The sequence below is a fragment of the Podarcis gaigeae genome (assembly GCF_964106915.1).
Source record: "Podarcis gaigeae genome assembly, chromosome: 3".
Taxonomy (NCBI): Eukaryota; Metazoa; Chordata; class Lepidosauria; order Squamata; family Lacertidae; genus Podarcis; species Podarcis gaigeae.
Genome location: NC_139680.1, coordinates 90891764 through 90908566, shown reverse-complemented (window position 1 = coordinate 90908566; position 16803 = coordinate 90891764). Strand labels below are relative to the sequence as shown.

Here is a 16803-nt window from a genome sequence, read left to right as displayed (position 1 = left end):
CATTTATAAGGACATAGAAGCAAGCACACCGGCAGGAAGTGCCAGTCCTAAAGTTATATCTGCAAACCAAAAGTTTCAATCAGCTATGTCCGTCAGAACCGAAGTCTTTTTTTTTTTTTAATATTTTTATTAAGGATTTTCTTGTTTTACAGAAGTGTAGTGCCTCGTATTTTTTTCTTCTTCTTCTTCCATGTAACGTTTTTACAAATCCGTTTCATTTGTTGAGGCATTAGGGGGAGAAGAAAACAGAAAGAAAAAAGAAAGGGGGGTGGGGAGAGGGAGAGGGAGGGTGGATGGGGGTGGGGTCGGGTGGCGGTGTTTCTATTATGTTTAATGTATGTAGAGTTTGGTGTCAGCGTTGCTTGTGTTGTTCACTTGTGTTCCTTTGGTGGTGAGAGAGGTTGGGGTTGGCTTAGGGTGTGATTGTTTGCTTGTGATTGGCTGTGGTGATCTTTGTTTTCGTGTGTGAGTGAGGTGGGTGGGTGTTTTGGATCAGGTTAGCCATATTGATTTGTATGCTGTTGGTGGATTATTGTCATTGTCCTGTTGGGCTGTGTATGTGATAAAGGGGAGCCATACCGGGGTGAAGGCGTCTTCTTCTGTTTGTCCCCGTGTCAGTTTCAGTTTATTAGTTAATTTTTCTAGTAGGGCTGTTTCCCATACTATTTGGTACCATTGGTCCATGCTTACTCCTGACAGGTCTCTCCAGTGTCTGGTTATGATGTTTGTGGTTGCTGAGAGCAGGTGGGTTATAAGTTCTTTGTGGTGTAAATGGGCATTGTTGTCTTGGAAGATGTTTAGTAGGGCCAATTCTGGGGTGATGTCTATTACTTGCTTAGTTATTTTACATATTTCTTGTATGCCGGCAGGAAGTGCCAGTCCTAAAGTTATATCTGCAAACCAAAAGTTTCAATCAGCTATGTCCGTCAGAACCGAAGTCTTTGTTTGCACACCCTAGGCTCAGAACATTTACACTTGTTCCAGTTCCATCACCTTGCAGATGGGTGTGGCTCACACTCCATTCCAAGGCGGCTTGACAGAAACTGCTGTCAAATAGCACTGATGATTCATCACCTGCTGTCAAGCTATGTTAAAGGTGGCTGTTGCTGTACCTAACAATATGATTGTGACAAAACGTAAGAAGGAACTCAAACCCAGGCCTCTGAAGTCACATGAGGTAGGAATTCCTACCTCACGTATTTTTGTTGGAAGAGCTAAATGCGATCCTAAAAGAGAGACAGTGTGGTGTGTCATGCAGGACTAAGACTCTGGTTCAAATCCGCATGCAGCCTCAAACACTTTCTGGGTGATTGGATTTCTATCTAAAACCACAATCTACTGCTTTCTAAAGAAGGGAGAAAAAGTTAACATGAAGGAGCAGAGGCCCTGATTTATCTACCCACATTTCTTGCAACAGATAGCCTTCCTTAGATGTAACTTTGGGAATGACTTCAGTAGCTATTTCCCTTTATTCTTGGAGTCCTCCTAATGTAGAGGTGGGGGACATGTGTCCAGTTTGTGGCTGGTGCCCACTGGGAACAGCTGGTGCAGAAGGCAGGGATACCAACTGTAGTGGAGCCAGAACCAATGGCAAAGCAACTAATTCTCATTTTATCCCCAATTAGTTCCACAAGAGGGGGAGAATGAGGTTGTGTACACGCTATACCTTTAAAGCACATTCCAAGCACATTCTTTCCCTCAAAGAATTCTGGGCAGTGTACTTCATTAAAGGTTGCTGGGAACTGTAGCTCTATGAGAGTTAAACTACAGTGCCCAAATTCTTTGAGGGAAAGAATGTGCTTTGAATGTGTCTTAAAGGCATAGTGGGCATGCAGCCTTAGGGCAACAGACACACTTTAATCCACTTCAGTTGTTCAAGCATAAAAGTCTGTTATGCCAGGGAACCTTTGGCCCTCCAAATGTTACTGAACTACAACTCCCATCAGCTCCAGCAAGCATGACCAGTGGTCAGAGAGGAGGCCCACTAGCCACACTGACTATGTTTTATCTCTACTGTTGGATGCAATAAGCCCCTGGATGCCATTTGCTGTGAATCACAAGTGGGCAGAGTGCTGGTACACTCAGGCCCTGCTTGAGGGTTTCCCGCAGGTATCTGGTTGGTCCCCATGGAAACAGGATGCTGGACCAGATGGGCTGTTGGCCTCATCCAGCCGGGCTGCTCTTATGTTCTTATGAGTTGTACAGTAGTTCATCAACATCTGGAGGGCCAAAGGTCCCCCACACCACTGATAGGCACTTGAATCAACCACACAAACTAATGATAGTCAAGAATTACCCGCAAGATTATTATTGGCACAAAAATGGAAGCAAGAAGAATTACCGATGAAAGAAGAATGGCAAATGAAATTAATGGACTATGCAGAATTAGATAAATTAAAAGGAAGATTCGAAACCTGCGGGATCAGAGATTCTTAGAGGACTGGAGTAAATATTTGAGCTATTTGAAAAGCAATTGTGATAAACAGATTACGCTAGTAGGACTGCAAGAAGTTCTGTAAGGAGGACTTTGTGAAATATTGCATGGAAGACTTTGAAAAGAATTATTAGTTAAAGACAATTAAAAGTAATAGAGAAATTAAGAAATGCAGAACAAGTGATAAAGAATGGAAAATCTTCAGAGGTAGTTGACAGAAGTCTAAAATAGTGTATAAGATAAGAAATTATGTAAAATGATTGTTGGAACTTATATGTGATATTGATATATATACATATACATATACCTATATACATATAGGTAAAGGTAAAGGTAAAGAGACCGCTGACCATTAGGTCCAGTCGTGGCCGACTGTGGGGTTGCAGCGCTCATCTCGCTTTATTGGCCGAGGGAGCATACAGCTTCCGGGTCATGTGGCCAGCATGACTAAGCCACTTCTGGCAAACCAGAACAGCACACAGAAACGCCGTTTACCTTCCCGCTGGAGCAGTACCTATTTATCTACTTGCACTTTGACGTGCTTTCGAACTGCTAGGTTGGCAGCAGCAGGGACCGAGCAATGGGAGCTCACCCCATTGCAGGAATTCGAACCGCCAGCCTTCTGATCGGCAAGTCCTAGGCACTGTGGTTTAACCCACAGCGCCACCCTGAGGTTGGTGGGGCAGCATCCAGTTCACCCTAATGGCCCAGCCATCAACTGCCAACCTCATCCAGCATGGCCAATGAGCAGAGATGATGGTAGTCGTAGTTCAAGAACGTGGGTGGAGATGGCACAATTTCCCCACCCTGATTTGAATGCTTGTTAGCGTGTTCTCTGAAAACTCAGTGAAATGACTTGTACCTAAGTTCTAATTTCAGCGCAGTCTAAGACATAACTGGGAAGGGAGATGGCGTCATGTGCCGACTGGACAAACTGCTAGTTATACTTCCTGCCTGGAACAAAAGGAAGGGGGTGGGTGGAAAGAGAAACCTCCAGGCATTGCATGAATTTCTGAAGCTGCAGGAATCTCCCAGGTGGTGCTCAGTCCTGTGCAAAGTTGGCCTGGAAGCCCAGAAATTAGAATCAAATAATACAGTCTTTTATTTGCCTCCATAGAATACCGGCTTTTTCCTGACTTGCCCTCAAAGTAAACTCTAAGCTGCCATGACTTGCCCAACAATCCTGCAGGTATTTACACAGGCAGATTGCCACACATCTCCTTCCCTCTCTTTCTCCCGCCCCTTCCTTTTTTGATATTTTTATTATGACACATAATAATGCATTTTCCCACTTCCTGCTCTCGACACAAGAAAACGTATCACCCATCACTTCTGGGGATGCTTGCAGCCACTTTATGTGTTTATTTATTTATCACATTTGTACCACACCATTTATCCCCAAATGACCTCAAGAGTGGTTTACAAAAATTGGTCCTAAAACAGTCTGAGGCTGTATGCACTCTATACTTTTTAAGCATCTATAGTCTGTTGCAGGGGGAATTATAATTCTGTGCACCGAATTCTTTGAGCAAAAGAATGTACTTTGAATGTGCTTTAAAGACGTAGTGTACACAGTCTCAAAGAAGAATTCCTCCTCCCTTTAAAAAATAGACTCTTGTGGGTTTGGAAAGTGATCTAGATTGTCTGTGGATCACATAGAAAAAAACAGTGGAACCGTAGTTCTCGAACGGTTTAGTTGACGATCAAATCAGCTCCTGAACGCTGAAAACCCAGAAGTAAGTGTTCCGGTTTTTGGACAGCTGAACATCCGATGAGGTTGTCGGCTATTGTTTCCAGGCGCCTGCGCCAATCAGAAACAGTGCCTTGGTTTTCAAACATTTCAGGAGTCGAATGGGCTTCTAAACCGGATTTATTTCGAGAACCAAGGTTCCACTGTACCTGCTCTACATTGATTCTAGAATAAAATGTCATGTGTATGCACTTGTTGGTAGCTGGATCAGTAGAGCATGTGACTCTTAATCTCAGGGTATTGGGTTCAAGATCCACATAGGGCAAAAGGTTCCTGCATTGCAGGGGGTTGGACTAGATGATCCTCGTGTTCCCTTCCAATGCTATGATTCTATGATTTGCAACACACAACTTCTTCAAAGCACATTCAAAACACATTATTTCCCTGAAAACATTCTAGGCACTGTAATTTACTGTTCAAAGAGTTCCCAGCAACCCTTAACAAACTACAGTGGCCAGAATGCTTTGAAGGGGGGAAATGTGCTTCAAAGGTATAGTATTTACACAGCCTAAAAATACATGACGTATGAGGAAAGAGGAATGGGAGGGAGGAGGGAAAAGAAAGTGCAAACGAGTTCCTTAAGCTACAGGTCTCATAATGCAGTTATACTGGTAAAATAAAATTTACATACTAAATAAATACTAATAATATTTTATTATCTTGTAATTTTATTCTTCCTGCTTTTATGACTCTTTTTACTATTACTTTGAACTTGTTTGATTGAATAAAAAATTACATACAATTTATACAATTGGATATAACTTTATACACATTCATATGAATAGACAAGGCTTCCAATCAAAACAGGCAGAGCACATGGCACTTTTTTGATAGCAAAAGTTATGCTTTCTATTATTCTTAAAAGTACAGTTCTTCACAAAATAACGGATTGGATTTTGGAAAGGGGCTGCCCTCTTGTGGCAAACTTAATCTCCAGCAAGTGAATTCTTCGAACAATTTTTCTCTTTAGATTTTTTTACAAAGTCATTCTGATAGGCAGAATGCCCTCGAGTGCCTGGCTTGGCTGGGTTATGGACTGTGCAACCCACTCACCCCATTCTGTAATATCTCAAAACCTGGAAATAAATATTGTGTAAGAATAATGGAAGCATTTGAACTGAACTTGTATGGATGCTGGTAGAAAATGTTGAGCCCACTGAACAGGAACTGGGAACCCGTGGTCCTCCAAGGGAGTGTTGGACTACAACTTCCATCATCTCTCACCACTGGCCATGTTAACTGGGGCTGAGGGGTGTTGGTGTGCAACAACATTTGGTGGGCCACAGGATGTTATAGAAACAACACATTTGTTGTACATAAGGCATATTTGATCATACTCCTGATCATATCTGGGCCCTTGGCTTTTAGAAGCTAAAGAAGCAAGCCTTCCAAGAGTGGCCATTTAGACTAGGGTATATGGCAAACAAAAGACAAATATGGTTGGTATGATGTCCAGAAGGCAGTGGCGTAGCGTGGGTTGTCAGCACCCGGGGCAAGGCAAGTAATTTGCGCCCCCTAACCCGTGGATTTGCGCCCCCTAACCCTAACCCCCAGATGTTGCGCCCGGTGCGGCCGGCCCCCCCCTGCACCCCCCACGCTACGCCACTGCCAGAAGATACTACTGAAGTAGATTGGCTTTTGCACCTGGTGCAATTGTCAGTAAGACTGAATCACAGAGCTTTTCTGCATATGTTCCAACTAAAATAGCCCTTATTTCTCAATCCTGCACCTTGATGTCAGGAACCGTCATCAAACAAAATGTGGTTACAATATCTTAAGAGGGGTCCAAATGCACAGCGAACAAACAACTTTCCAATATATATATATGATTTCATTTATATCTCACCATTCCTCCAAGAAGCTCAAGATGGCATATTATGTTCCCACTCTTCTCTATTTCATCCCCTCAACAACCCTGTGAAATAGGTTGGGTGGAGAGCTTTATGGCTGTTTGGGGATTTGAACCCTGGTCTACCAGGTTCTATCATTTGCATGAGGCAGCAAAATGTATTGGGATAGCCTTGATTCCCTACACCTGCTGAAATTCCCTCTTCTACAGGACTCTTAAGGCTACAGGAGCCCTGTTCCCTTTTTCAAAAGGCCAGCACCACCTAAGACATAGTCAAGAATATTCCTGTTTTCTGCTGCAAAATACTGGAGAAGCGTATTTACAGGCATTTTATTCAGCATCAGGACAAAGGAAAAACATGTCTACCCCCCTTCATGTCCAAACAAAAAGCATAAGGCAAAAGCTATAAACACAACGGAAGTTCCCAGCAAGCTGTGCTGGAATGTAAACAGACATGTGACACACAACAGCTCCACACATCTGTTTAGGTGGAACGGAACATCAATATCCTAACAGGCAACACCCCCCCCCCCAATGTGACAATTCTTATCCACTGTCTGCCCACTGTTCTTGCTTGTTGCTGCTGATACTAAGGGAGAAAGGACAGGTCCAAAAAATAAGGCAAGGGGCACAGGGGAGGTTAGGGAGCAAGGCTTTGGAAAATAATTCCAACCAGTTCAGGGTTTATGACTACAGGACAGGAGCAAATCCCAACTTTTCCTCCTCCCATCCCATCTCTTAATGGTGACCTTAAGGTCATCTCTTAAGGGTGACCTTCCTGCAGTATGCTCAGCTCACATCATGCTCCTCTGGTTTTTTTCTTTCCTTAATTTACAAATGAATTGTTTTCCTGCCTACCTGTAGAGTCCCCAAATTGTGCAGAAACCACCTGTAGGCAGCGTTGTTTGACTGCTTAGCTGATAGGTGCTGACTACAGAGTTCAGCATTAAAAGGAACAAGTGCGTTGGGCAGGGGGCCAAATATTTTGGGACATCTCCAGCCTCTAGCAAGAGTTCTCTTGCTTAGTACTCCAAACAGGTGTAACTGGAATCTTGAAGGGCAACGGTTCCCCTGGCACACTGTTTATTTAAAACAGCAGAACGCTTTAGACCAGGTGTGGAGAACATTGGGGATTCCTGGTGTTACTGAACTGCAGCCCCTATCAGCCCCTGCAAGCCTGGACAATGGTCAAGGATTATGGGAGTTGCATGGGTTTGTTTTGTTTTTTAAAGAGAAAACAAAATGCAAACGAAAGAGGAATTAAGGAACATAAGAACATCCCCAGCATGGGATCAGGCACATGTCACAAAAGATTCATACAAGTATATACTACACATACCTAACCAGTGGCTTAGCGTGAGTTGTCAGCACCCGGGGCAAGGCAAGTAATTTGCGCCACCTAACCCGTGGATTTGCGCCCCCTAACCCTAACCCCCAGATGTTGCGCCCGGTGCGGCCGGCCCCCCCTTGCACCCCCCACGCTACGCCACTGTACCTAACTTCTTTCATAAAGAAATGTACAGTAATATGGCCCAAATGGCTTTGGCAGCTGCTGATTGTACATTGTACATCAGAGGTAGAAGTGTAAAAAATAAAACTCCGGCAGATGGCGCTGAATGACTGTGGTTTCTCTTTGCAATATTGCAGTACATTAGATTTGTCCCTACATAGGGCTGCCATACATTCGAGATTTCCCAGATGCGTCCGCGAATCGGACTGTCAAAATGGCGTCCCGGTGGATTTTTACCAAATTGGCGAAATGTCCAGGATAACCTGGACGTATGGCAAAAAAATTTAAAAGAAAATGCTGTAAAAAAAATTTCTCAGCAAGTGAGGCATACAAAGAGCAAGCATGCTGTAAAAAAAAAAGAAAGACTTTTTTGGGGGGATGTTTGCCCTTGTAAATGCAAATTATCTAAAGTTTTCAGCTGTTGAACCACAGTTTGATGAGCAGCAATTAAAAGAAACAACAAAAGTCCTTTGACTTTAACATAGTTGTGAAATGGTGATAATAAAAACAATATAGGTACACTTCTCTGCCACCCTGGTCCCGATGTGGATAATGGGAGGCACTGCAGATGCCTCTCCAGCTGTTGCTACTGAATACAGACTCCAGGTGACAGACCAGAAACAAGATCTTGGAGTGATAGTTAATAGCTCAGTGAAGATGTCAACCCAATATGCTGGGGCTATTGAAAAGACAGATTCCATGCTAGGGATCATTGGGAATGGAATGGAAAATAAAACTGCCAGTATCATGATGCCGTTATACAAATCTATGGTGCCCCTGCATTTGGAATACTATGTACTCCAACATTTGAATGGCAACATTCAAATTTCAAGAGCAAATTGAAATTCCAAAATCTAAATATTTAACTGCTTTGTAGTGTCTTTTAAAAATGCTTCCAATGTGCAATAAAATGTATATGTGCCTATTCAGAAGTCAGTCCCATTGAAGTCAATTGGCTTACAGCCAGGAAAGTGAGTACAGGATTGCAGTTGGAGTGATATAAAGTGGACATGAGTAAAAATGTACATTGCCCTTCATTTGTAGGGCGGTTCACAACATAAAAAGACAATACAAAAATGTAAAATACATAATAAAAATCAAGAATGAAAAAACCGCTATAACCCCCTTCTCACAAACACAGGTAAAAGGGGCAGAATATGTTAACCAACCAAAGGCCAGGTTGAAGAGAAATGTTTTTGCCTAAAGGTGTATAAGGAAGGCACCAAGTGGACCTCCCTGGGGAGAGTATTCCACAAATGGGGGGCCACTGTAGAAAAGGCCTATTCTCGTGTTGCTCCAACCTTCCAGATCGCCTGCATAGGAGGCTCATGAAGAAAAGCCTCAGAGGGTGATTCTAGGGTCCGGGTTGAAGAGAGGGGCATCCTTGAGATATTGTGATCCTGAGCCATTTAAAGCTTTATGGGTCAAAATCAGCACTTTGAATGGGACCTGTAAACTAACTGGCAGCCAGTGCAGTTGGGCCAGGATCGGTGTAATATGCTCAAATTGTCTTGTCTCTGTGAGCAACCTGGCTGCTGACTTCTGCACTAGCTGAAGTTTCCACACCATCTTCAGAGGCAGCCCTATGTGGAACATATTGAAATAAACTTACCTAGAGGTTATCATAGCACAGAAGACAGAAGGCAAGCTATCTCTGTCCAAATATGGATGCAGCTGGGCCACTAGTCAAAGCTGATAGAAGACACTTGGTGCCACTGAGGCCACCTGAGCTTCAGGCAACAACAAAGGATCCAGAAATACCCTTAAGCTACATATTTGCTCCTTGAGAGAGAGTATAATCCCATCAAGAGCAGGACCACCTCCCATCCAACCATTTTGCTCCCTCAAATTCCTGTGGTGGCATTTGAAGTTTAAATGCATCATCAGACATTGAATTTCACAGTAAATACCTGCTTAGAGGATCACACTTTATCCTTAGATGCAATCACATGGGAGTTCAGGAAAAGAAGAAAGCCAAGTTGATGAAAGGAAATAGATACATGTTTGATCTAACAAAAATGGAGATGGAAAGAGCCGGGCTTGCTCTTTGCATGTCTCACTTGCTGAGAAACAAAGATGTCTTATCTCTCTAGGTAAAAATGACAAAGAAGTGAGAAAGAGGAATTGAGATCAGCTGAGCAGGGCTTTGGTCAGGCACCGCTTTTTAAACTAGATCACTAGGTGGGTGCACACCAATTATAGAACTCACTTTGTGTGAAATAATTTTTTATGGAATGCTAAAAAAGTGTGGACTGTCCCATTTGCACCCCTGCCCTTGAGCCATCCCCCCCCCCGATTGTTTATCCTAATCCAATGAAAGCTTCTTGCATTGAGAAAGGGCTCAAGATGCTTCCCCAGAAAGCTTCCTCCATCATCATCCAAAGGGACCCATTCTTTGGGACCAACCACAAGGCAGAACCAACTCATTGGCAGACAGGCTTACATGGGAGGAAGTTTCAATGAACTCAGTGGGGCTTACTTTTGAGTAGACATGTCCTGGATTGTGATGTAATACTGTCTCCCTATATTCCTATCAAGTGCTCTTTCCAAAAGCAGTTTGATAAATAATCTTCCCAGAGGAACCATCATATTATCCAGTAGTAGTAATTCCATTGATATGAATGTGCATCACTAGCTTACGTCCATTAATTTCAGTGGGTCTGTTCAGAATAAAACCTAAGTTTCCCCAAGCAGCAATTTTGTTTTGGGAAAACATGAATCTCCAAGGTAGGAGCGGAACACAAAAGTTGACTCTGCACCTGATATTTTGTCCCAAATTATGCAATTTCAGCTTCTTTCCGCAAAAGATAATGTAAAGATTGATTCAACTCAATTAAAGGTGTATTTATTAAAAGTAGGACCGCAATGAACAGAACAATAATGCTCTTTGGTGTTCTCTCGAAGCAGGAATTCTCAGGCTGAAATCCAAAGCATAGTTAAGTGCAAGTAAATTACCATATTTTCCGCTCTATAAGACGCACCAGACCACAAGATGCACCTCATTTTTGGAGGAGGAAAACAAGAAAAAAAAATATTCTGAATCTCAGAAGCCAGAACAGCAAGAGGGTTCGCTGCGCAGTGAAAGCAGCAATCCCTATTGCTGTTCTGGCTTCTGGGATAGCTGCAGAGCCTGCATTCGCTCCATAAGATGCACACACATTTCCCCTTACTATTTAGGAGGGGAAAAGTGAGTCTTATAGAGCAAAAAATACAGTACATTGCCTGCAGTTGATGTGTTCTGCAGCCCTGTCTAAGGCTTGTTTACTCCAAAGCTGGAGTCTCTTAACAGCCTCTCAACAGCCTGTGCCTTAGGTTTGGAGCAATGGCATAGCATGGGGGGCAATGGGGACAGTGGCCACGGGCGCAGAATTCTGAGGGGCACAACCGAGCATCCCTATGACAGGCTGCCTCACCTAGGTGCAGGGCTACTGCAGAAAGGCAGGCCGCACCTGGGCTAGACCTTCAGAGCCGCAGCAGTGCCTCCTTCTCCTCACAGCCAGCTTCTTCTTCTTCTCCATACGTCCTTCCACAGTGGGGACATTGGTTTCCAAGCATGCCTTCCTCTTAGCACATTTCTCCCTTGTGTTCTGAATTTGAGTGTCTTCAAAGCCTTTGGTAAAGGCTGTTCTTTGGTAAAGTGCTCACAGGCCAGTGTTTCCCAGTTTTCAGTGTTTATGCTACATTTTTTTAGATTTGCTTTCAGACAGTCTTTAAACCTCTTTTGTTAGCAACCAGCATTACGCTTTCCATTTTAAAGTTTGGAATAGAGTAGTTGCTTTGGAAGACGATCATCAAGCATCCGCACAACATGACCAGTCCAACGAAGCTGATGTTGAAGAATCATTGGTTCAACACTGGTGATCTTTGCTTCTTCCAGTACACTGATACAGTGGAACCTCTGGATGCAAACAGGATCTGTTCCGGAGCCCCATTTGCATCCTGAAGAGAACGCAACCCGTGTCTTCGCATGCGCAGGTCATGATTTGCCACTTCTGTGCATGTGTGTGACATCATTTTGAACATCTGCGCATGTGCGATCAATGAAACCTGGAAGTAACGTGTTCCATTACTTCCAGGTCGCCATGGAGCGCAACCCGAAAACGCTTCGGGCAGACATCTGTGGCTGGGGGGGGGAATAATTTCCCCCCTTTATTTCCGCCCAAAAAAACTAGGTGTGTCCTATGGGCCGGTGCGTCCAATAGGGCGAAAAATACGGTAGTTTGCCTGCCTTCCCAAGTGATGTGTAAATTTTTTCAGAGACACATTCAGCAAAGAGATACCCACCACTAGGTGGAACTCCCACCAGCTAGCGCCCAGACTTTTCCCTGGTCCTTCTCCAGGGTCTCCCTTCCAGCATGTGTCGTTGGGCATGCCATGTACCCTGTGATGAGAGCATGGAAAGGAGAGCTGTCTGCTTGCCCAGGACCTGCTGGTGCCCACCCTTGCACTGCGCAGCCAAGGAGAGGCAGCTGGGAAAGGGCTGCGCTTGGCAACTCAAGCTGCTCTCCACCACCCTCCTCCTAGGCCTGCTGCTGCAGCTGCAGCTCTGGTGCTGCTGGGAAATCACCAAGCCCACCAAGGAGCGCCAGCCACAGTTCACACTGGGAGCTGACTGAGCTGAGAGGGTGAACACAATGACTGGCAGGTGACCTCCATGAGGAACAACCGTGCAGGGGCTCAAAGAAGTATCCTCTTGTCTTCCGCATGATCCCTGCAAATAGGTTAGGGAGCGCCATCCTTGCCTTGACCCAGGTATTGTCAACGCAGGCTATGCCACTGGCTTGGAGCCTGCATTTTGTGAGCTGGTGAGAGACCTTGCACACCAGATCTCCCCTCCAGCTACAGACTCGCTTCTCTCCATTGATGGAATTCAAGTTCAGTAAAGGTAAAGGTACCCCTGCCCGTACGGGCCAGTCGTGTCCGACTCTAGGGTTGTGCGCCCATCTCACTTAAGAGGCCGGGAGCCAGCGCTGTCCGGAGACACTTCCGGGTCACGTGGCCAGCGTGACCAAGCTGCTCTGGCGAGTCAGCACCAGTGCAGCACACGGAAACGCCGTTTACCTTCCCGCTATAAAGCGGTACCTATTTATCTACTTGCAGTTAAGGGTGCTTTCGAACTGCTAGGTGGCCAGGAGCTGGGACCGAACAACGGGAGCTCACCCCGCCGCGGGGATTCGAACTGCCGACCATGCGATCGGCAAGCCCTAGGCTTTACCCACAGCGCCACCCGCATCTATCAAGTTCAGTAGTTTGCCGCAAAGCATCACATTGCAGCAAAAGCTTTTCCTCCACGTTTGGAAGCTACGAAGGAAATAATCTGAGATCAAAGCTCTGCCCTCACCTTGGGCACTTTGGCCTAGCTCAGGGGTCTGCAACCCGCGGCTCCGGAGCCGCATGTGGCTCTTTTACACCTTTGCCGCGGCTCCGGGGCGGATACTAGCGAGGGGAGGAGGCGCATTGTGCGCCCTGACACTCCCCACTGTGACGGGCGCTGTACTGGCTGTGATGTCGCATGGGGGCGGTGCGTGCGTTAGTCACGCACTGTCCCGACGTCACCTTCCCACCCGCTGTCAGATCGCGGCTCTGGAGATATATTTGTTTTAAATGTCGCAATGGTTTTGCGGCTCCCAGTTTTTTTTCTTCTTCGGAAATGGGTCCAAGTGGCTCTTTTTGTCTTAAAGGTTGCAGACCCCTGGCCTAGCTGGAATATACCCTTGAGCTTTGACTGTTCCCATTGCTTCCCTTCCATGGAGGCTGAAAGAATGTGCATGGAAGCTCTGAGTGTGCAGAAGCGCTGGCTTTTTCTGAGTCCTGTACTGGATTATCCAGTAGGCAGGCTAAGCACATGAAGAGAGTGCCAAGCAAAGCAGGAGCAGCTGAGAAAACGATAATTTATTTTTGAACTAATCTGATAAAGAAAGAAAGAAAGAAAGAAAGAAAGAAAGAAAGAGAAGTCATAATGGGGGAAATCAGAAATTCGTTAGATGTCATTACACACTCTTTCCACTATTTTTCTGTTCTCTTTTTATAATGTATCCTAAACCAGGAGGTATCCTACTAAAGAAATAATGTGTGGAAATCAGAACCTGACATGTGTTGGAACAAATCATGTATTATTTTATTTTACGGTTTAGTATTGAGCTTATTTTGAATTGCCTATAGAGAGGTACTAAAATCTTTCTAACCCAGCCCTGGTTGAGTATCATCTTTCTGTCTTAACTCTGCCAGGATGGCAGCCTAACCTGGAACTTGAGACACACGGCACTCTCCCTTGGCATTGTCATGAGTGTGAAATGCCTCCAGCAACAGTCTCAAAAGGGGGCTAATTGGCTATAGAAATGTAGGTGATTTCAGAGTTCAATGAGCTAGTCTCTGTGCAATACACTTGTCTGGAAGAGTCTGTACAGAGAGAGTTCAGCCTGCACCAGATCAAAGGGGTCACGGAGTATTTTGTTACAAACAGAGCTAGTAGGAAGGGTATGAGTTTACTCAGTGTCAATGCCAGGCTATTTTACACCCTAGGCAAGGCTAACTAACTAGTTGTACCACCATGACGCCCCATTCGATTTTCAAAAACAGTCGTCTTGTAGAAAAAATGCAAAGCACAAAGCTTGAAACTGTTAAATGTATTTTAAATGCCAATAATAAATAATACAACAATCTGTGATTATGTTTCTCAAAGATAAAAGAGCATGTATTAGTGCACAAATAATTTCGAACAATCTTGTGAACTGTGATGTTAAAATTTAAGTCTTTTAAAAGTTTCAATTCCAAGCACATCAAAAATCTCTTTGAGTGTTTTCTTTTCCTTTGCAAATGTGGTCAACAATTCCTTCAAGTTCATGTGCTGATGTTCAGCCATGTTCCATTAATATAGTTGCCAGGCAAATCAGCCTTTTTTGCAACATTGTTGAGCGTGTGTAAGTTTTTATAGCTTTGAGTATTGAGAAACCGCATTCACCACTTTCCAACTGAAAGTGTGAGAAGCAATCTTTATGGCAGCATAGACTTTGGAAACCTTCCAGCTCTTTATATAAAAGTAAAACATTGTCAGAAATTTATAAAATATAAGAAAAGCCAGTCTATATAAAACTGTGCGCCTCAAAGGTCTGTGTGTGGCCCTGAGGTCTGTCGCCCTAGGCGGCTGCCTCTCTTCCATGAATTTGAACTGTGCTTGGGCGAGTCCATCCGGAGTTATTTCAGCCTGCTGTATTTGGAGCACGTAGGAGCTTGACTCATGTTATCTCTTCATTGAGGAAGACAATCGAATCAGAATGATTGGCAGCCCGTTGCCAAGCCTCAGTAGCTGACTGAAAACTTGCTAATTATACTTGATTAACTCCTCATTGCAACACAAACCAATTTACAAATCTGCAAGGCTATGGAATTGGCGGTGAAGTGCCTGAATTGGCCTAATCTAGATCCTCTCCTATCTTCCAAAACATTCCCACAATATTAAGGAGCCGACACAATTTCTATTCCTTCAACGAGCGATTATTTTTATTTTCAATTACCAACAACAGAAACTATATATTTAATTAATGTTCTGTAAACTGAAATGGCAAAGCTGTATTACAACTGAGAACTAACATAAACTACCGTACACGTTTTAAAAAAACAAAACTGCAAGGAAAGTGCTATTTGTTAGGGAACTGTCTTCAAACAACTTGGCATATGGTTTGTTCTAACCTACCGACACTTTCTTAAACTTTCACTGACCATCTCTCTATGAAGAAAAGTCGGCGTGTTTTATTAACCCTTTCCGGGTTAATACACACACCTCAATATGCAATTTCGAAGGCATTTTATGCCAAATGTCGTCTTCGTTTTCGTTTCCAAAAAGAAAATAGGAACATAGTAAAGGTGAAATTTTGTAACAATGCCCTGAAGGTCCACTTATGTGTAGTGCGCAACGTTAGAGAAAAACTCTTGCTACAATGTGATGGTCTGAGGAAACAAACTACACTTTATTAAACTTGAATTCAGTAAATGGAGGGAAGCAAACAAGCCCCTCTGGCGTACAAGTCCTCTCTTGCGTCCACCGGATCACAATAGCACGATCCTTTGACCGCGCCTTCCAGGAAGAAAAAATAAACAAATGCTGAAGAGCAGCGGTGTGAACCTGACATCTCCGGAAATTTTTGGCATTGGAGAGAAAATGGGTGTCGCTCTTTTTCTTTTAAATGCTTTTTATTAAAATATTTTATCGGGTAACAAAAGTACAGGCAGCGTCTCTGTTGTGAGAAAGGCTTTCAAGCAAAGCGGGGTCGAGAACTGGGGTGCAAGCTCTATCGGGTTTAAAGAGGAGCGGCCAGACGGTAGTTATTAGTTTTAATTATTGTTGCTTAATAAATTTATAAGATGCTCTGTACCGTGAAGCCACCGGGGTGTGTGTGTTATAAATTTAAAAAAGAAGAAGAAAACACACAGACAAAAGATAAGTTCTAAAAACTATAACATTGTTTCAACAAACTCCCAGGACAACAAAACCTTTTTTCTGTCTATGCTCTTAATATTCCATAAATGACTGGGCCACACTGCAGGGAAAGATTCCTGAAACCAAAAGGCAGGACCCAGGCGCCAACTTCCCTAAGGGACACATTGAAGCTTGCTTCTGAGTATAGGATTGCAAATGGAAAAACTAAAGGAATGTTGAAATAAAATGCCGGACGGGAAGGAAAGAATTCCTCAGAGAGCATCTTCCAAAGAAGCCATAATTCCTTTGCACCTGACCACAAAAGCTTCTGCCACAAATCCCTCCTTTCCCCCCATTTAAAATATCTGTCTCCCTTTGCATACCTTTTAATAAAATATTGAGAAATAATTAAGCCGCATAATAAATAAAACCAAACCGAGCAGCCAGCAAGATTTCCAGAGTCCATCTTGAAATCGTGGAAACATTTCAGTTGCAGAATTCAGAGTTGACAATCAAATCGTTAAATGGACTGGTTGTTTTTTTTTAAATCACACCCCCTCCTTTCAATCCCTAGGGAACAGGTGGCGAAGCTGGAGCCCTGAAGATGTGTGGGACTCCATTGCCTCTGACCACTGGTCATGCTGGCTGGTCCCGATTCTAGTCCACCCACACCTGGAGAGCCCCCCCTCTCTGCATCCCTGCCACGGACTGCCCCGCCACCCCCTAGAAAGAGAGATCCGGGCTCCTGGGGTTGTTCTCTGCTGCCTACCCCCCCCCCCCATTTTCCAGATCGGGACTCCGGGGACACATCAAGTGAAAGGCCAAAGTCCGGATTCCCCGGGTT

General features: G+C 44.2%; 1 protein-coding gene across 1 annotated transcript in view; it reads left to right on the top strand.

Annotated features, from left to right (window-relative positions):
- The first annotated feature begins 1158 nt into the window (after positions 1 to 1158).
- MIXL1 (Mix paired-like homeobox) overlaps positions 1159 to 16803 on the top strand; it is a 58102-nt gene continuing 42457 nt past the window's right edge. The window contains exon 1 of the mRNA XM_083729583.1: positions 1159 to 1177. The gene's annotated coding sequence lies outside the window, so the exon portion shown is untranslated. The remainder of the gene's footprint in view (positions 1178 to 16803) is intronic.